The following is a 22,069-nucleotide window of genomic DNA, read 5'->3' on the forward strand; positions in this document are numbered from 1 at the left end:
GTGAACCGTAACTGCTCTCAGCAACAGTAAGGTCCCAAGTTCCTTCGACAATGAGAACATTTGAGTTCATCAAGAAAGCGAGTGTGACAAGTTCCTCTAGGAAGACCAGTAGCTCCCTACACCTTCCCAACACTTTCTAAACATCGTGCTCTCCAGTTCTGCCTCTTATGCTGCCTGCAACAACCCTCAAGTGAGGCTCCCACACCCAACACCATGCTGATTCTGTTCAGCTGGGTGCTACAAGTTGACCACTAGTTGTCAATCCACCACAATGGGTTTTCAATTTTCTCTAGACAGCTTATAACAATATTAAATTCCTTCCAATTTCCAAAGGCAATAATTTTTTATGTTATTTTTATTTAGCTAAGAATAAAATCACATATTGTGATAGGAAGAATCAAAATAGTGCATAAGGTGTTTTTGTTTTTAGTCATAAATAGAAATCCTTTCCTCCTCAATCTTCCTTTAAGAGAAAAAGACAGGGAGATGCAGACAGCAGTAAGAGGGGGAGGGGAAGAAACACAAGTATCATTGTTCTACATGAGATTTGTGATGATTAATCTTTTGTGTCAATTTGACAGTGTTTAAAAATGCTGGCTAACTGGTAGAACATTATCTCTAGGCGTGAAACACAAAAGACTATTTTTGGAAATTAGTGAAGGAGTCAGTAGAATGAGTGAAGAAAGTCTGCCCTTACCGGAGAGCATGGGCTTCATTGAATCTATTGAGAGTTCATATAGAACCAAAGGCGGAGAAAAGGAAAATTCTGCCTTCTTCAGCTGGGAGCATACGTTTCCTGTTCTGGAATATCAGGACCCTGATTCTCAGGGTGGCAATTGCAATAACTTGGTTCTTGAGCCTTCAATTTTAGATTGAAGCACATCACTTTCCCTTTTTTTTGTAGATTTCAGATTGCTTATCATGGAAATTCTCAGCCTTCATAATCACCTGAGTCTAGCACTTCTTACATCTCAATCTATGTATCCTATTGTTTCTATTTCCCTAAATAACTATAACTAACACAAGGCTTCAACTCTAACTTCACAAACAAGATTTTAATAATGAGAATGGCTGGTATAATGGAGTTGTTTTGCATCTGATAGAGGAACAGCAAGGAATGAAGAACAACTATTTTTCTAAGTGGGATTTCTGTTTCTATATCATAAAAATGGTGCTCTCAGAAGGGGCAGTGATGGTATGCAAATAATCACCTCATGATTTCCAGGAGATAGGAATTCTATCTCATAGACACTATGCAAAGACACTTTGAATTCTATCTTCTTTTTGATAATCTAAATGCAAAAATTTTAAAGGTAAGAGGAAGAATGACTTCTTTAATTCTGAAGACTAAAACATCTAGATCTCATCCCTTCCAGGGTACCGCATAACACTATTCCATGGGATAGTTATCTAACTTCTTGATTTGGTCTTGTGAGTGTGTATGTATGTGGATGATTACATAAAGAAAACTGTCTTTTTGTAGATGCATTTCTTCTAAACAGTTTGGAGACTATCTGAATTGCCATTATCTCATTTATTTATTGAGAATAGGAAAGGTATAAATCACTTCAGGATTAAAGTAAAACACTATCTGTATGTTTTTCAATGTGAAATATTTAAGATAGCATGATTTTCACAACTATCACATCCAAATGACTGTGATATGTTGGCAGCAACACTTAAGTATACTACAATTCTGAATCAACAAGAAAGTCCTTCTCTTCCTTTTCTTCTTCTTCCTCCTCCAGGACCAACATACACTCAGCTTCTTCACCTACTATAGTACATGATCTTGACTGACCTAGAATTACTCTTTCCATACTTGATAAAATGATAAAACCATGGAAATGTTGAATATATAACCATGGTACTGAAAAGCTTCAATATCAGAGCCTTGGCCCCATCACTGTCATTCTTGATAAAAGTTTACCTCTAGACTGGTGTTTGTCTTGGTTACTTTTCTCTTATTGCTGAGACAAAATACCCAGTGCCCAATGTTAAGGAAAGAAGGATTTATTTAGCTCATAGTTTGTGGTGGTTTCATTCCCGAACCAGCTGGCTCCAAGGGTGACATGGTGAGAGGTGAACAGTTCATGGAGGTAGAAGACAGCAAAAGAGTAAGAGCACAAAAAGGGGAAGAAATAACCTCTTTTTCTTCAGTATATTGTAAGCAGGCTACCCACCCTGGGATGGGTGTAGCACTTACATGGTCTCCCTGCCCTCCTCTTACACAGGCTCTGAATGTTTACAAAGTAAGGACCCTGGTCCCCTGCTGAGTCAAACTTCTTACCTGCTTAGTTAAACTTCTAAACTTTTCAAGAGTTGACACAATGAATCAATCATTACAGTATCCTGGATCATAAATAGGTGCCCTAGGGCATGTCTACTACACCCTAGGATGTAGAACTGCTGAGTTACTTAGTTAAGCTGCTAAACTTCTCAAGTTGACATAATGTATCAACTATTACAGTGTTATTTTCAGTGAGTCTTTTAAAATGACAGTGCTGTTACTTTCTTGGCTGCTGCAAACTATTACAAACCTATAAACTGGAAGTTTAAACTCTGTGTGTGTGTGTGTGTGTGTGTGTGTGTGTGTGTGTGTGAGCATGTGTGCTTTCTATGTTAGGAAAATAAACAAGGTACTAAATTCTGTCTATAATAACCAAAATATTTACAAATTATGCATGGGATAAGAGAATTACATCCAAATTATGCAAATATCTCCTTAAACAAGAAGAAAATGAAAAACATAATTAAGAAATGGGCAAGAAATATAAAGGGACACCTCACCAAAGAAGGGAGACAGATAGCAAGTGAATATATAAACATAGGTCTGACATTATTTATCTACAATGTAAGTGAATGAAACAAAAATGAGATAGATGCCTGAGAACCAGGAGAACTGATGGTTCCTTTCTGAAAGCTGGCCAGTGCTAAACCAGAGAAAAAAGCAGAGTCTCACTTCAAGTCTGAAGGCTAGAAAACAATGATGTTCTAGCTCAAAGGAGCCATGCAGGAGTTTTCCTTACTGAGGGAAGGGTTAGACCTTTAGTTCTATTCAGGCCTTCAACCAATTTGACAAGGACCACCTACATCAGGGAGGGAAACCTCCATTACTCGGTTTATTGATTCAAATGTTAATATCATCCCCAAATGCTCTCATATATGTATCCAGAATAATTTCTGCCCAAATATCTGGGCATGCTATGGCCCAGTGAAGTTGATTCAGAATTAACTTCACAGCTATGGGTCACAAAAACTGTAGGTGAACCTTAAGCATACAATCTAAGAAGAAAACAACAAAAAGAACCCAACTGGTAAGAAAAGGCTATATACCATAGGATTCTAATTTCACGATATTCCAGAAAAAGTAAAATCATAGAGACTAGATGATAATAACCACGGGTTCTGTGGGAGGATTGAGCATTTAAAAGACAAAATTTAGCAAGTGGTAAAAATATTTTGTATCATTCTGCAGTGTTTGGCACATGAAATTGTGAATTTGTCAGAATTCACAACTTTATGGCATCACACTATACCTTAATGTATGCCATTTTTAAAATAAGAATCATTTAGGAGTTCAGGTGATCCCAGGATTGAATGAAAACTGTGATATAAAGTTCAACATATTATAATTATATGATATAACTTCACTGAAAGTTTGAGGTACCACATACAGACTAAGTAAATTTGGAAATAAGTAAGAACTGTAAGATATTATAAAAGCATACTATTTTGGTGTCTAACATTTCCTTTGGGGAATATGTGCTAACAAAACTGAAATAATTAATAAATAAACAGTTTACAAATATTCCAATCTCCCTTACACTTACATTCCTCCATAGCATGTATAATTTTTTTCTAATATGCTGAATGACTTTTTATTGATTATGTTGATTGTTCATTTCTTCTCTTTATTAGAATATCACCTCTATAGAGGCAGACATCTTGGGCCTGGGTAATGGTAGGTTCTTTATAAATTTTGTTGAATTATTTTGACTCTAACTGAACATGCATTGTTAAATATAAATCTGTGTTCACTGGAGACACTACAGGAAAAGAATTTGATGTGGACACTTCACACAACCAGTCCAAGAATGAGTCTTATCTTTAATGTATAATTGCTTTGTAATCTTGGGAAAGTTGGTTAAAAATTAGCAAGGGAAACTGTCATGATATGCAGTTAAAAGGTAAGTTCAAAATATTCCTTAAGCTTCCCTCTCCTGTATCTTTACATTTTATTTTCTTTTGGAGCTAAGTCTGGAGCTTTTGTTCTGTGCCATTAATTTTAGTACTACTAAAGAAAACAATGAGTCAGATAGGAAAAAAATTCTATTATAGATTTTTAAAATCTCTAAAGACTTTTCAAAAAATGATTTCATTTACAAAAACAATATTTGAACAGCCTGAAGTCCTTGAATGTGAAGGAAATAATAATGTTTTACCTTCAGTTGAGTTCAGTTATAGCAGTCTATCTGCAAGAGCAGAGAAATGAATAGAATGATCAGCAAAGCTATTTGTTGAACACACTTCCAAATTGAGATTTTTGGTTTTCTCTTTCATACATAGTTGATAAAAACAATATCCTGGAAAAGTGGTTTGTTCTTGAAATTGAGTTCATCTGATAGTGATTATCATGGACTACAGTGTAGGAAATCAAATACTCAATTATAATGCATCAAGTAATAGCAGAAAATACTTGATTCTCTACTAACCACTACATATTAACTGTAAATGCCAAAGATTTTATATAATGTACTTAAACCATTTCTTTTAAAATCATGAAAATAAATCCAAGAAGGGAACTATAACTATTTAATAACAATAGAAAAACATGTTAAATGTTTTCTAAACCTAAGCACATGGAATCATATCAAATACTAAATAAATAAAAACTTTTTTAATTTTAAAAAAGAAAAAAGGAAATATCTGTTTCATAGGCTTGAATTACACAGTAACCACAACCAAAGCATATAGAAAAGAAATAAGCTTATGAGTATCAGATTGAATTCTCTGTTACCAAAATACGGGAAAAAAAAGCCCAAATCTATGCAATTAGAAATGAAAAAGGCAAAATCAGAACAGATTCTCCTGAAACCCAAATTATCAGTAACTAATTTGAGAACTTGTACTCTAATAAAGTGGAAAATTTAGAAGAAAATAGTGAATTTCTAGATAGATGTGAACTACTAAAGCTGAACCAAGAAGGTATGAAAGTTCTGAATAAGCCAGTATCAGTCAGTTAAATTGAAGAAGGACTAAAAAATTACCTTAACAACTAAGAAGAGCACAGGTCTTGATGGATTCACTGATAAATTTTACAGGAACTTTAGAGAAAATCTAACACCAGTATTCCTCAAGCTCTTTAATGAAATTGAAAGGGAATCAGAGCTCTCAAAGACATTCCTGGAAGCAAGCATTACAGTGATTCCAAAACCAGAAAAGCATCCAACCAAAAAAGAGAAGTACAGGCCAAACTCATCAATGAATATAGATGCAAAAATTTTCAATAAGGTATTGGCAAGCAGAATGTAGCAAATCATCAAAAATTATAGATCATGGTCATTATACATCATGACAAAGTAGGATTCATTCCAGGGATGCAAGGATGGTTTAACATATGCAAATCAATAAATGTAATACCAGATAAACAGAAGCAAGGATAAAAATCACATGATCATCTCAATAAAGCAGAAAAAGAATTTGAACATCCAGTCATGATAAAAATCCTAAAGAAAATAGGAATATAAGGTCTTTATCTTAATCCAATAAAAGCCACCTATGGCAAATGGCCAACATCATGCTAAATGAAGAGAAACTGAAATTGGTCTCTCTAAAACCAGGAGTAAGAAAAGGATGTCTACTATCACCACTTCTGTTCAGTATAGTTCTCAAAATATTAGATAGGACAATTAGAAAGAGAAAGAACTAAAGAGAATATGGATAGGGAGGGAAGAAGTTACATTATCATTATTTGCACATGACATGATCCTCGATCATGTAGAAGACCCCCAAAACTCCATCAAAAGACTCCTAGGACTAATAACCAAATTTAATAGCATAGCAGGATACACAGTCAACACTCAAAAATGAACAGCATTCCTGTACACCAATAACAAACTCACTGAGAGGGAAATTAGGAAAACAATACCCCTCACATCAAGAAAAATGAGATACTTAGTAATTAACCTAACCAAATGTTAAGGCTTGTGTCTAGATGTCCTCTAAAAACCTCATGCAATCATCTGTGGGCCTTTATCAGAGGTGGCTGAATCTAGAGTGTGTGACTGATTCGTGGTGCAATGCTAGAATTTAGGGTGTTAGGATTAAGGTTGGGTGATTACTAAATCAGTCCACTGACTGGTTTGGTACCCGCTAATCCCAGCAACCCAGTAATCCCAGTACAACATAAGGGACAGAAAGAGGCTTGTCTTGTCCCTCTTGCTTGCTTTGCTGTCTTCTGCATGCCATGGACTATTTCTCCTCTTCAATGCCTGTCTGCCATGCCAGACTGCCTTGAAGCCAGCTGATTGTGGACCAAATCCACAAACTGTGAGCTAAATAAACTTTTCCCCCTTTAACTTTGGGTGTCAGGTGTTTTGTCTCAACAGTGAGAGAAAAATTACTGAGACAAGAAGAAAGTGAAAGACCTCTTATACCCTGAAACAGGACTTGTGTATTCTATTGGTAAGGAACTGCTTTCTATTGCTAATAATAGGTACTAGAAATGACAGAGGTTTTAAATAAGTAGTAATTGGTTTCTTTCATGATACAAGTGTGGAGGTATTTTAGACCTAAATAATAGCACCTGGACTCCTTCAGCCATTTGACTCTACCATCTATTTTTCTTTTTCAGACGTTTTATTGTCCAAGGCAGCTGCTCAGCCAAACCATTATTTCCATAACATACCAGTCTGATTTTCAATGTCCAGGTTAATTTTGAACTCAGCCCAGGCTGATCTTGAACTCCCAGTAGTCCTCCTGCTTCAGTTTTCTGAAGGGTAGGATTACAGATGTGGGTTACCATGCCTGGCTTCCTTTTTTAAAATTTTTGCAGTGCTGGGGATTGAATGCAGGACCTTGCACATGCTGTGATAACATGTTGTGCCACTGAGCTCCATCTCCAACCCCGTTTCCTGTATAAGGCCCACCAAATTCCCACATAACAACTTTCACATATCTCTTTGACCAGAATGCAGTAATAACTTAGTCACACAAGTGACAAGAGTGGCTAACAAGTATTTTATCTGAATAGTTTGGCACTGTAAATATAGTGGGTATTAAAATGGGTATACATTATAGTGGGTATATATATATTACATTATATTATATGGGTATAAATATAGTGGGTATTATACTGGGTATATATTTTGTATTACTAACCAAGAAGAGAAAATCATTATCAGAAGAATAATCAATCTTGAATTTGAATTTGGTACACACTTAATCCCTAAAATATGTAATTAATATTGTTTAGGTGTACAAATATCCAATGTACAATTTAACTATTGGTTTAAGAGGAAAAAATAGAGATACCCATGTTGAGTTGGAGGTCATCTGATGGTACAAAAACACTGGAAATGATCCATACCATTTTGCTTTCCTTAATGGTATTAAAACTGAAGACAGGCATGAATTGTATTAATAAAATTAGAGTCAGTAACCATATTCAAGTAAACTTCTATGGTTGCACAAGTGCTGCTTTTGTTGGATTTGAAGTGTCATAAGTAATAAGCAAATTTTTGATCCTAAGGCAAGCTGAGGTCAGTAGTACCTCTGCTCTTAGGTACTACTTGACCATTTCCTTGGGTGAGACAGGATCCCTCAAGCTTGTTATTTCTAATTGTACTGTCCCTTTGGATCAATGGGAACTTGATATTTGTTCTATATTGCACTTTATGTAAATAAATAAATATTTTTAAGCATCTACTACCCAACTCTAAGCATCCACTACCAACTGAACTGAAAATAGAAGTCAGAAAAGGATCCATTATTTCATTAATATGACTTAACTCATGTCCTTTGATCATTTAGCATAGAAATGAAAATAAGTTGCTTGACACATTCTAGTGAAACTCTTATAGCTGTGGGCATGTAATGAAAGGCACATATGAAGAGTTCTCTGATTATTTTGAATATTCCATTTTATCAAAGTTGAAATTCTTTTTTGCTACATGGCAAGGACACAAACAAGTTTGATTAAATGTGTTCCATGAATAGACTAAACTTTGTATTATTTAAAAGCTTTACAACTGAAATACTTTCATGTGTGTTACATAAGTTGTTGATAAGCCACTCCAATGGGATAACATGTTAAATCTTTATCATTTCCTATTTTTATTTTTAATAGTTTTACTTTATTTATTTTATATAAAAACTGTAACATTTCAGATATTATAATAGCTCAGATATAAAGGCAAATACTTGCTTAGGTTAGCTCTTTTATTTGTCTTTGCTAATGTGGTTACATATGCCTGTAATCCCAGCACTCTGGGAGGCTGATGGAGGACCATAAGGTCAAAACTGGCCTGGCCAGCACAGTGACTGCACTAGATGCTCTCTCAGAATAAAATATAAAGGGGCTGGGGATATAGCTAAGAGAATTGGCACTGAGTTAATCCCCTGAAACTGCCCCTTCCCTTCCCAGCAATTTAGTTTTTTAAGAGGGTATGGATTTATTTTCATGAGTAACTGAAGCATCCAAATTTGCACCTGTATTGGCACCTTTTGGAACTAGGAGGAAATTTAATTAAGATTTTGTCTCCTAGGAAATGATTTCTCTTTGTACCATGATCAAAATTGAAAAGTGATGAGTTAACACCAGAAGTCCTGCTAACTTGTAGGCACCATTAACCATTCTCCCTAAATGAGCTAGTAACAGGACCTGTATGTCTGTGTGGATGTACAGACGTGTAAATACCATAACTTGAGAAAAATATAGCAGTTTTTCAGTCATGCAAAATATGTTTATTTCTTTTGCCTGCTTTCTATTTGATTTACTGCAAGCTTTAATAATACTGAATGACCTGGCTGACCTTTACAATATTCATGTAATCCTCCACACTGGTAACTGGGTTTCACCAATCGTTTTAATAGTATAATCTCTTCAGTAACACTATACTCCAACCTTTAACAATGCAGTATTTAAGGAATTAAGTAGATTCCCTTTGTAAATTCCTTGATATAATTTGTAACAGTACTATGCTTTAATCACTCTATATTTCCTCCCCGAGTAAATTCTCTTTAATCCTCAGGACTGCATTTCTAAATCCTTAGGACTGTGCTTTTTCAAAAAGGGACACTTTCTTCCTTATCAAATAGCTTTTCAAGAGCTCTTCCTCAAATAATAAACCAGGCCAGATAAAATAGAAAAAGTTCGGAGAAAATGTTTTATTATATTCATTGGCTGTGAACTAACATATTTAAATCTTTACAAAGTTTTGGTTGGAAATTTACTGGCAATTCTTAAATGCATACTTATTATCATGTAATTTAACAGAAATAATCATAAGTTATACTGAAAAAATTGCAAAGTTCAACATCATTTTAAATCTCAATCAGGCAGAGTGTTTAATTTTGTTGACCAATTCCATAGTAACAAGTTGGTTTCAAACCTTGAGATTAAAATTATATAAATCTGATATTTTATTTCTCTGTCACTATAAAAAGAAAGGTCAAACAGAATTTACTTTTATTACATAATTAAGAATTTTCTGTAGCTGTGTGTAATAAATTCCACTGTGCAACATTCTATATGTGTAGATAAAGAAGATACAAGGAGGGGAAAAGAAAACCTTCACTCTACCTATACAAGCTTGTGTTCTCAATTTTTAAGTTGTTTTTATTAATTGACAAAATAATGACAAATATTTTTGGGTTACCATGTAAATTCATGTGTGCATTCGTCTCTTTGATCATTGACTTAAATTTAATGCTACAAATATTTTAATAAAATTCCTTGGTCATTGTATTTGAGTACATTAACATATACACCTTCAAACAAAATGAAAAATAATGAACAAGTCTATGGTACAGAGTATTCCCACACTAGCTTAAAAGGAAAATGTTTATTCTTCTTTTGCTGAGTTTTATCTTAGTGATTATTCCCTTGGTTTATTAAAGTAGAGTATTAAAGAGATTAATTGACTTATTTATGTATTTTTTTTATCTGCTAAAGAGTATCACCTTTCAGGTAGTTTTACCAGTAATTCCATATTTTGAGCTTGTTCTACAGTTACTAGAAGTATAACAGTGAAGCATTCAATTGCAAATGCCCAGTGTGCTGCCCTGTTATATTAAAATAAACTCTAGCAGAAATTTGATTATCATAAATAACATTATGCAATGGATGAGAAAAAAATCCATATGCAATAAATCTAAGAATGTTTCAAAGTATGTAACTCCTTAGAAAGACTAATTTGCTAAAGAAGGAAACAAGAAAAACTGTCAGCTGAGGACAGCTCCAAAATTTCACTGCAGCACTTCACACTATATTTGCAGCTTGAACAGGAAGTGAGAACCATCAGGTTTCCGCATTTTTCTCCTGACAGATGCCTTTTTGATGCCCATGCTTGTTCTACCTGAATTACATATTTCTGCTTCTGTCACTGCAATCTTAGCAAATGGCTTTCAAACAATTACTCTTGCCTGAGGCCTCAAATATGCTTTGAATATTTTCAGCAAAAAATAGCATTATGCCTTGTTTTTATTTCATTTAGAATGTAAAGTATCATTTTTGGAGTCATTTAGGGTAAATGTTTCCAGAATTTTTTTTTTATGTATGTTCAGAGTCTTCCAGTTCTTTTTAAGCAATTATTCTTACAATTATGCAGCTTCTTCATTACAAGATCATCGCAAGGGAAAACAATTAAACTCTATTAGAATCAACAAACTCAAAAATAGAGCACTCTTCTTGGGTAAATAAAAGGTTGTGTGTGAAGTTATTTTTCATGCACAGGAGTGCACATTTTAAGGCTTTTAAAATTGAAACCACAGACGTGAGATGAAATCAGTTTCTTTTCTGAATCATATATTTTAGCAATCATGCAATCAAGCCATTCTCAAATTATTAAAATGCATGTTTTTTTTTTAAAAAAATACCCTTTATTTGAAAGAGCACTGCATACTGGGCATATAATGAGACCATGTGGCTGGTTTCTGAGAACAGATTAGAGAACTAAGAGCACATAATGGGAAAAGGCAATAAATGGTGTTGGGACACCAGACATCCTATGCAGAGCAGTGAATTTTGACCATCATCTCACACAACATACACAAAAATAAACTAAGTACGTACTACACTTAAATGCAAGGGGAGAAACTGCAAAGCTACTAGGAGAAAAGAGGAGAAAAACCCACCCACGTTACTCTGAACAATGATTTCTGGGCTAGGTCTCTAAAAGCACAAGCTACAGAAGAAAGAAATAGATGAATGCAGTTGCATCAAATGGAAAAGCTTTTGCATGGCAAAAGAAGCAATCAGTATGAGACAACAGACGCACAAGGAGAAAATATTTATAAACATCCCATTGATAAGGGCCTAAAACCCTAAATATATGAGGGACTCAAAAAACTCAATAACAAGAAAATAATTTTATTTTTAAAAACAAGCAAATGACTGAACAGACATTTCTCAAAACAAGACCTTCAAGTGGCCAACATATACATGGGATGATGCTCTCATCATCACAGAAGTGCTGACTAAAACCACAATGGTGTATCGTCTCACACCTGTGGAAATATCTGTCATGGAAAACATGAAATATAAGAAACGTTGGTGGAGGATGCAAAGATAAAGAACGCTTGGTATGTTGTTGGTGGGAACACAAAACAATGCAAATATTATGAATGCACTGGAATGGAGGTTCCACAAAAACTGAAACATGAGCTACCATATGATCTTGGAATCCACACTTAGGCATATAACCAAGAATTGAAATTGGTGTGCACAAGGGGGAGTTACACTGCCATGTTCACTGTAGTATTATTCACAGTAGCCAAGACATGGAAACAACCTGCCTTACTCATTTTCTCCTCACTGGGGCAAAATATCTGATGTCCACTGCTTCAAGCAGGAGAAGTTTATTCTGGCTTGCAGTCTTTAGAGGCTACCATTTGTAGTCACCTAGCTCCTAGGCAGGAAAGACATGGAGAAAGTATCTGGCAGAGAAAAGCATCTCCTGTCATGTGGTCAAGAAGCAGTGTGGAGGTGGGAAGAATAGAGGAACCAGTGACCTACCTCCAGCTAGGCCCTACCTCTTAACAGCAAGTTAGTTGTGGCAACCCAGAGTTTTGGTCACCTTCCACACATATGAGAATGTTTGAGGACATTTTAAATCTAAACTGTAATGCAAGTTAAGTGTCTGTCAGTGGATGAGTGGATACAATGGTGTAGTATGTACACACAATAGAAGACTATACAGAAAAAATTCCTGTCATTTCTGACATCAGTGAACCTGGAGGTGAGAATGTTAAGTAAAAACCCCAAGCAGAGAAAAACAAATGGTGGCATGGTCTCACTTACATACAGAATATATACAGTTTGATCTTATAGAAGCAGGGAATGAAATGGTAGTGCCCAGAGGCTGGGGAGGGTGGTAGAGGTTGAGGACAGAGGAAGAATTGGGCAAAGAGTACAATTTTTCAATTACTCAGAAAGAATATGTTTCTGAGATCTATTGTAGAGTGTGGTAAGTATAGCTAATAATAATGCAAGTTTCAAAACTGCAGAACAATCAATTTTAAATGTTCTTACCACAAAAAGTTGATAAGATGTGGTGATATGTTAATTGGATGATTAAATTCGACTTTGTAAATGTCAAATTGTGCTCCATAAATACATACAATTATTATTTGTCAAACTAATGAGTGAATTTTTTTTTAAATGTAGGGAAAGAAGAGAAAGACTGAATCTATCATTTTATACCAACCTGAGTAAATTAGCTTTTCAACAGGCATCATGAAGTTCTAAATATGATATGCTACTCCAAGGATGTTCATCTCCTGGGCATACTGGATAGTTACATGTTGTTCATGGCATAAATGCATTTCCCATCCAATTATTTTGGAAAATCACATATCTCACTTGCTACTAAAATTCATCAAATTAATTTCCAACAGCATGTTTCCTTAATTATCCTTGGGTAAACATTCAGATATTATTATTTGAAATCCCCTGCTACTTGAAACCACTTGCTTAGATGCACAAAATGCTAACTACCTGGGATGCGGACTAAAGTTAAGTAATTCACACACACATTCCACTTTTTAGCACAGCACTTTGAAAGAAGGTACCAGTATAATATTTATGCAAAGGTGAAATAAGACAAAGAAGTGAAAGGTATTCTGAGGAATCAAATGAAATAAACCTAAAGGAAGAAAAGTAATGAGTGAAGGGTAAGCTGGCTCTATCAAGAAAAATGATCTGAGATCAAGAAATTGGAAGGGGACCTGCGGATGGAGGAGGATGTGAGAGAGGGGAAGGGAATGGGAATCCAAAGCATTATTATTCAGTAGGTACACGTGCCAATGCCCGTAACAGATGTATGTATGATGTAATGAAATCATATACTAATAGAAAAGGGAGAAAACAAACAAAACAGAAATGATGCCTGAGTTTAAAAACATCAAATTAAAATGAGTAATGGAGAACTTGAAGAACTGATGCGATGCTATGGACCATGAATCAGAAGAGCACTTAGGAGAACTCTCTTGAACAAAGAAGAAACGGGGTGAAATAAATAAAAGAAAAAATGAGAGAAGGAAAAGGAAAGAAAGTAGTGAGTAACAGGTCACAGAAGATGAGAACAGAGAACATTCTAACATTTCAGGCATCAAACTTGTGAAGTATTTATTCAGCAATTATGCTTGTAATCAAGCTCAAGAAATTCAATTTCAATACCAAATTTGAATAGTAACTTAAACCTGTGTTCTAAGTGGTAGTCACAAGCCGCAATTGGCTCCTGAGCCCTTGAAATAAGTCTCATCCAAATTTAGATGTGGTGTAAGTATAAAATTCTTGCTGGATTGTGAAGACTGACTATGAAAACAAGAATGTGAACTATCTGCCTAATAATTTGAAACATTTATTGCATGTTGAGATGATTGAAAGTTTGATGTGTTGACTTAAATAAAACATTATTAAGATTTAATCACCTGTTTCTTTATATTTTTCAATATTCTATTAGAAAATATTTTTATTAAGCAGTGTTATTCTAGACAATACCAACTTGCCTTGGAAATATTTTGTTACTCTTGTTTTCAAAGCCTTGGGGAACATTCCTGGAAAAACTTTAGATGCAAGAAAATTTTTGAATGTTGATTAGATTTTGGAAAAGAGTCAAAAGTCATTTTGAGCTGAGCCTGTTAAGTGAAATGGTAATAAAATTGTATAATGTTTTGGGGGTCAAAACAAGGTGAGACAGCTAAATTTTGAGTCTTCTAATTTGGGTGACTCATAAAGTGGAACATAGAACACCTCTTTAGACTTCAATTTCCTATTTGATAAAATAAGAGGTTTGTACTAACCTAGTTTGAAAGCTCCTCGGCAATCTTAATGGTTTTGCAAATAATTTCACTTTAGCCTTAATGGTATGAGATTGTGAATTTGATTTTGGAATCCATTGAAAGATGTAATGAATTATTTTTGCCATGTTCAAATCTCCTGATGGCCCTCTTCTGCACTAAGAAAAGCGATTTTGACCATCATAAGATAAACAAATCAATGCAAGCATTTCCCATTTTTTCCTTCCTTTTGAGTTTTATTTCCTGCACAGTGATCCACCTCTTTGTAAATAAGTGGTCATGCAAAGGTGTTACTTCTAATAAAATATTATATTTCTTCTTTCCCACTATATTTAAAAATAGTTCCTGAACATGTTCATTTTTTTAATTATTCTAAATAAGAATTAGTCTCAGTATTTTATTCATTGAATACATATATATGGATATACCTCATATTTACCTTACACTTTTATAATTTTTTCTTCATGACTTTAAGTATAAACATTTCAATAAGAAATTAAAGTAATAGAAACAATTGTAATTGATGTTTGGAGAAAGTGGCTCCAAGTTAGGTGAATGGATTTATAAAGGTTATAAATCCTTTGGTTCTTTTCCATGGAGTTCTGGCAAAGTTAGCAAGATGAAAATAAATAAAATTCTTTCACTGCAAACATATCTGTTATGTCTCTGAGCAAGAATGTGCTTTTAATAAAACATTGAATATGTGTATGCTTTTCTAGTCAAATTATCTAAGGGCAAAATACATATTCTGATCAAAGCCTCAAATGCCTTAAAGGTTTTGTTTTCCATTTTTAAAAAGTCCACTACAACCAGGTTTTTTCAAGAATTCTAGGGAAACTCTGAATTCTTCATATATTGTTTTGTATGTGGTGGGTGTACTTTTGGTTTGTGCAAGGTATTTTCTATGACCTACAATTAATATCATGAAGCCACACTGAATAAAAATGACTAAAGCCATTTGTTAATAATATAACTCATTAAACGTTGTCTCACTAGTGTAAGAACCTGAAAGAGAGAATAAAATCTAAAAGGTACAAGATTTTGTGAAAGGGAAAGAAACTGCTCAAAAGGAAAGAACAACTAGGATGAGGGAAAAGAGAAAAGAAAGAAGGGAAAAATATGTATATATGTATACACAGGATAACTAAGATTGTTGTACTACTGATTTCTATTGCTTTATTGAAGGGAACAGTTAATGTTTAATTGTTTGATCAATCTTATATACCTATATTCTTTATCTGAGTAACCAATTTGAAGATATCAGTATGTAAAACAACAACCATTGTTAATTTCTTCTCATCTTATCTGAAATCCTGCATTGCCTGTATTGCTTTTGTGTTATTTTGTAAATGTCTGTGTTTCTGTTAATGTTTTCATTCTTTTATTTTTAAAACAAAAAAAATAAAGCAATACTAATTCCAGACATGGTGATAGGTATTCATGTGAGCTAGGATTCTCTACTTCTGAAATTCATTTTTTTTAACATGATGAGCAAGCAACCTAGAAAAACAATTTCTGGCAAATAATGGGGGGTTACAAAATATGTGTTAAATGAGCTATTTTATTATTATGTAATAATAAAATTAATTAGACTTGAATATGTTCTCTGTACTAAATGATGTATATGAACAGGATGTTATTTAATACAACTCCATGGGATAGATATTACCCCAGATTGATAAATAAGTAAAGGAGGCTGAAGAAAGTTGGCTAATTGATTTAGAGTCACACAGCAAATAAATTATGGTGCTGAGATTTGTCTCTAGGACCAAAGGACTATAATGGCCCTCATACGAGCCAGCTACCTTACAATGTCATTCTGACACCAGGGTGTTCTGAAGCTGTAGTTCTACCCAGATCTAGTCCAGTTAGTGACAGGTCATGCTATAGGCAGGTAAGGGCGGAAAGTTGAAGTGGTCACTGGAACGGAACAGGCAGGAAGGATTTCCTCCTCAAGATCAGTACTCCAGGCAGACCAATTTACCAATGTTAGTGATCACAAAGCAATAACTGTAAAGTTAGTACACAGTTTACACAAGAGCACACACAGAGAATTATACAGTAGATTTAGACATCGCTATTCTACTGAACATCTACATTTGGCGTTTTCTTTACATTTAGCCATGAGGTGAAATACGTGTTAAATTTGAATTTTAAAATTTCATTTGAGTAGATAAGGTATATTCAGCTATTCAAATTCTTTATCTAATAAAAGTAACATATGAGATGTGACCAAAAGTAGAAGGAAAGTTAAATTTTTAAAAAGTATTATAGTAAAAGACACACTGCCATTAATCTCCTTCAAAATACTCCTCAGGGTATCCTCCTCACTCAGAACACACTTATCCCATCATTCTTGCCATTTTTTTTTTTTTTTTCCCCCTCCGGTACCGGGAAGTGAAGGTACCACGACCTTGCGCTTGCCAGGCAGGTGCTTTGCCGCTGAGCTAAATCCCCATCCCCCATTCTTGCCACTTTTTGAGCACTTCAGAAGTTGCTCATGAGTGTTTTTAGTGGCCCTGTCATGGTTCCCTCATTGCGACTGACCCATTCACAGTGTTTACCTTTCATGGTAGTTTTGTCTTTGGAGAAGACCTAGAAGTCACATGGTGCAAGATCTGATAAATAAAGTAGATGAGGACACCCTGTAATTGTTTATGAATCTGCCTTTCCATTGGACAGTAATCAGTACCAGCTTTCACTGTATTTTTGATCGTACCTTCTAAAGACATTCACAAAAAAAGGACTTCTGAAATGCTTCAGAAAGTGGCAAGAAAATGTGTTTGAATCAAGGAGGAGTATTTTGAAGAGAAGTAATGGAAATGTGTCTTTTACTGTAATAATTTTATTTTATTTTTTATTTTAAAAATAAAAGGAAGAAAACATTAACAGACAGACAACATTTTATAAAATAGTAAAAGAACAGTACAGGCAATACAGAGTTACAAACAAAGTGGTAGGAAATTAACAATGCTTGTTGTATTACATATTGATATCTTATAATTTTTTTTGTTTGTTTGTTTTTGGTTTTTTTTTCATGTACGGGGAATCAAACTCACGACCTTGCACTTGCCAGGCAGGCGCTGTGCCGCTGAGCTAAATCCCCAGCCCGATATCTTATAATTTTTAAAATTTAAACTCACCCTCTATTTTTGTTTGGTCCTTGTGTACTAACTTGAGTCAGTTCTTCACAATCAGAGGAAACACCTTCCCCAATCCATATACATACACAGAAGGCTTTTGGCCACACGAGAGGTATTTTCAGTCGTCACAGCTGAAGAGTGTGCTGCTCAGATATACTGAGTACAGGCAAGGGACGCTGTGACACATCCTACACTGCACCTGTCTCCCTTTCCCAGTACAGAAATATTAATACAAAGTGTCAGTGCTAAGTGATAAGCTCCAGGCCATTTCAGGGTAACTCTCTTTGGAATTTTTTTGCTGACAAATACATCATTTATAAAGATATTTAATAAGGAAATTATTGAAAGTTATTACTATATTAACAAATCATGATATCACAACTTATTAGAAATGTTTTGATTATTGTAGAAATAAACTCTAATACGGTTGCTTCATCACCTAGATTTGAATTTTGCTTCCCAATAACTTCACTATATGTGACAAACATTTACACTACACTCTGTACCACACTTAGTTGAAATCAGAATTTTAAGACAAGTCAAAATTTAAATAACAGTAAATTATAGGGTATTAGTCGTCAAGAAAATGCTCTGGAAAACTCTTAATGCTACTTAATTATAATGTGGACATATATACTGATTAAATGCATAAAATTAAATAATCAACAGGCCATAAACAAACTAAACACTTATTTAACAGTGTAACATCCCTTCATAAGCAACTGGGTTTGGGGCTGGGGATTTAGCTCAATGGCACAGCGCCTGCTTGGCAAACGCAAGGTAGTGAGTTCGATTCCCATTACCAGAAAAAACAAAACAAAACAAAACAGAAAGAAACAAAAAACTGGCTTTTAGACAATCATAGGAAGTCAATGTCATTCCCAAGTAATTCAAATGCTCTATCAGGTACCATACAAGAAAGACAGCTGCCTATCTGCTGCCAATCAAGTGATTCCTTTGCTTTTTTAAATTAATTTTATTCATTAATTTTAGATATTCATAATGATCACACTCATCATAGGGAATTTGTAGCTGTACATAACACATATTGATTCTTCTTTTTTCCTCTAATCTCCTGCTCTCAACCACTCTTCCCCTCCTTATTTCCAAAATCTTTGTTTCCACTTTTCCTTTTATTCATTTTTTTCTTTTCCCTTCCTTCCTCATCTTCCTTCTTTGTTCCTCTTCCCATTTGAATATATTCTTTCTATTTCACAATATCTATTATACATTTTGGCCTTTATTTACCCTTTTGGTTTCTGACACCAGAGAAACAAAGCAATACTTAAACACATGTGTCTGTTTTGGTTCACTTAACAGTATGGTCTCAAGGTGCCTCCATTTACCTAGAAAGTTCTCAAGTTTGTCTTTCTTTATGGCAGAGTAGTACTCCATTGTATAAAAAAAACACATCTACAGAGATATATGCATATTTTATAGCAGCACAGTTTATAATAGCTAAATCTTGGAACCAACCCAAATGTCCATCAACCAATGAATAGATTTCTTTGTTTATGTGCTCAGCCTATAAAATTGCCCTGCTCACATTGTTTGGTGGAACTCTCCAAATCTCTGAGCTCTTCTACCTTTGAGTGCAGTTTGTTTTGTGAATCAGTGCTTATTCAGGTGAACACTGCTAAATTTATTTCACTTATGGTGTTTCTTTTAACATATGTAAAGGTCATAAACAGATATTTACAACCCATGCAAGAAGACATTGAAATCTCTAACTTTAGGGATCTTTACATTTTGAAGGGTTTCCCTATTTCAGAGACTATGACAAATAATTGTTTTACACATACCATTTTTTATGTTATGGAAAAAACAAAATTTCAAAATGAAATAATGGAATACAAAACAAAATAATAGATTAAAAATAGTTAATTCAATGTATATTGTTACCTTCAAATTAGTAACTCATAGTACAATACATGGGCATTAAAAAATTCTCTAAATAGTATGAGCTCAAACTTTTCTTTTCAATGAATTGAGAGATACTAGAAGTATAACTATCTTATATATTTTTTCTTTTTTTCCTCTGTCCTTTCCCCTTGAACCCACTCTAGTTGCTCTTTCCTTCTGAACAATTTCTTCCCATTTTACAATATGTATTTTACATTTTGGACCTTAATTACTCATACCATTTAAACATAATCTTACAGAATAACCACAAAGTGCAACGGAAAATGAGGTTCAGGTAAGTATGGGTTCTGAAGATAGAAGGGACCTTGAAGCAAGAAATGTGGGCACCTTAGCCAAGACTGTATTGTTCCCAGATCTCTGGATGGTAAGCCACTCTGATGATAGCATGAGTTTTAGATTTGCAAGAAGCATTTCAGAATTCTGAACTTTGGAACTGTGAACTAACAAGTTCATGTGGTATAAAGTCACCAAGCTTGTGCTAATTGCTTATAGCAACAAGAAGAAACAAATGCAGTATTATTTGAATCACCTCTACTTTTCTTTCAACTGTGTTCATCTGAGACATGCTGGTTGACCTCGCTGAGTCAGCTTCCTCATGTAGAATATGGGCACAGTAATTCTTAGCTACACCATAGTTTTGAGGGGTGAAAAACTGCTTAGAACAGTGCTTCTTATGTGGTAAATATGTAGGCAGGAGCTATATCACTTTATTTATTACCCTATTATCATCAGAATTAATGATATAGGATGATGGCAAGACCAAGTCAGGAGTAATCATCCTATCATCTCCTTTGAGAGTTACACAGAAAAAATATTCATTTTCATTGTTTCTGTTCCAAACTTAGAGCCTTAAAACAACATGAACTCATTGTCTTAGAACTCTGTGGATGAGATGTCCTAACATCAAAGTGTGAGCAGGGATACCTTCTTTCAGAGAGGGTCTGGGGCAGAATTTGCTTTCCTGACTGTCCAAGTGCTAGAAGCAGAAGGAATTTCTCATTTTGTTGTCCTCTTTTTCCACCCTTAAAGCCAGAATTAGTGGTCTGAGTCCTGCACACATGGCATTGCTCTACCTTCATTTTCAGTTACATGTCTTTCCCTGACTCTTCTCCCACTTTTGTGTACTTTTAAGGGTGCTTGTAATGACACCGGGGATTATCCAGTATATTTCTCTCATTTCACGATCCTCACCCTCCTCATATCTGCCAAGTTCCTTTGGACATGTACAATCACATGTTCAAATGTTTCAAGATTAGAATGTGGGTATCTTTAGGGAACATTATTTGATCTAATGAACATGTGATAATACAGGTATGCAAAGCAACACCACACATACAAAGCAATATTAATATATTTCATTATTTATTTTATATTTCTATAATTTACAGATAATTGTAAATTTGATTACCTTAGCAGATTGAAATTCCGAGATTTCTAGGAAAAAGCATTTCTGCAAGTAACATCAGTCAGCAAGTGAAGGACACGGGAATACAAAGCAGAGAGATACTGGACTTTGGCATGGTTATTGCAAAGTCCTCTTGAGTCCCATGGGGACTTCTGGAGCTAGGATGGCCCTTTAGAGTTACCTCACCCTGAGCCAGAGAGTTTGGACCTTGGTACCCTCGTATTAAGGACTCACTGGGTAAAGGTTCTCTGCTTTATCTCATTCATTCTGGGGACAGGGTGGGTGTTGGACATGGGTTAAGCAATTCCAGAAGAGGAATTGTCCAAGAGTCTGCAGGGACCAACAATCTCAGCACCTTGTGGGTAAATGAGTGATTCCATTCTGCAAGAAGGCAGAGCAGGATCTGCAATATAAGCCAAGCCAGGTCAATATTAATAATGTGCCTGAATTTTTTAACACTAATCTTCATTGTAGAAAAATCCAGTTAAAGTTTTTTGAGTCAAATATATTCACCAAAGAGAAATAGGACCTAGAATCCATAAATTAAATTTGATTTCTTGCTCTCTCCTGGCATAATCATTGTTATTGGCCAACCATTTATAATTTTCCCTCTGTTTATTTTTTCCATCTGCAAAGTGACATTTGAAATGAAATAATGTCTCTTGCCAGTGCCAACATGCTTAATTGGATACACTAGCTGATAGTAGGTAGACATTTTGCCAATACAACAATAAAAAGTCATAAAATATCCTTTAAATACTGTAATTACTTGCCTATACTTAAATTATGAAAATGGATTCTCATATTCCAACACTAGAATAATAATTTGGAATATAAAGGGAAAATATTCTTAATGATGTCTTACTTTTGGTTCTTTATTTAATTATACAAATGTGCCCTATCTTTCAGTAAGTGGACAATTATTTTCTACACCGCAGTCAGTAGAGCTAAAAATATGACCTTTCTAGTTATATCTGTGAGAAGGACCAAGAAAGAGTGGAAACGCAATATGAATAAAGATGATCAGGCGCTGTATATTCACTGTGGCTCACTACCAAAGACAGAAAAGATTATA

The sequence above is a fragment of the Chinchilla lanigera genome, unplaced genomic scaffold, assembly GCF_000276665.1.
Source record: "Chinchilla lanigera isolate Chin_1 unplaced genomic scaffold, ChiLan1.0 scaffold00009, whole genome shotgun sequence".
NCBI lineage: Eukaryota > Metazoa > Chordata > Mammalia > Rodentia > Chinchillidae > Chinchilla > Chinchilla lanigera.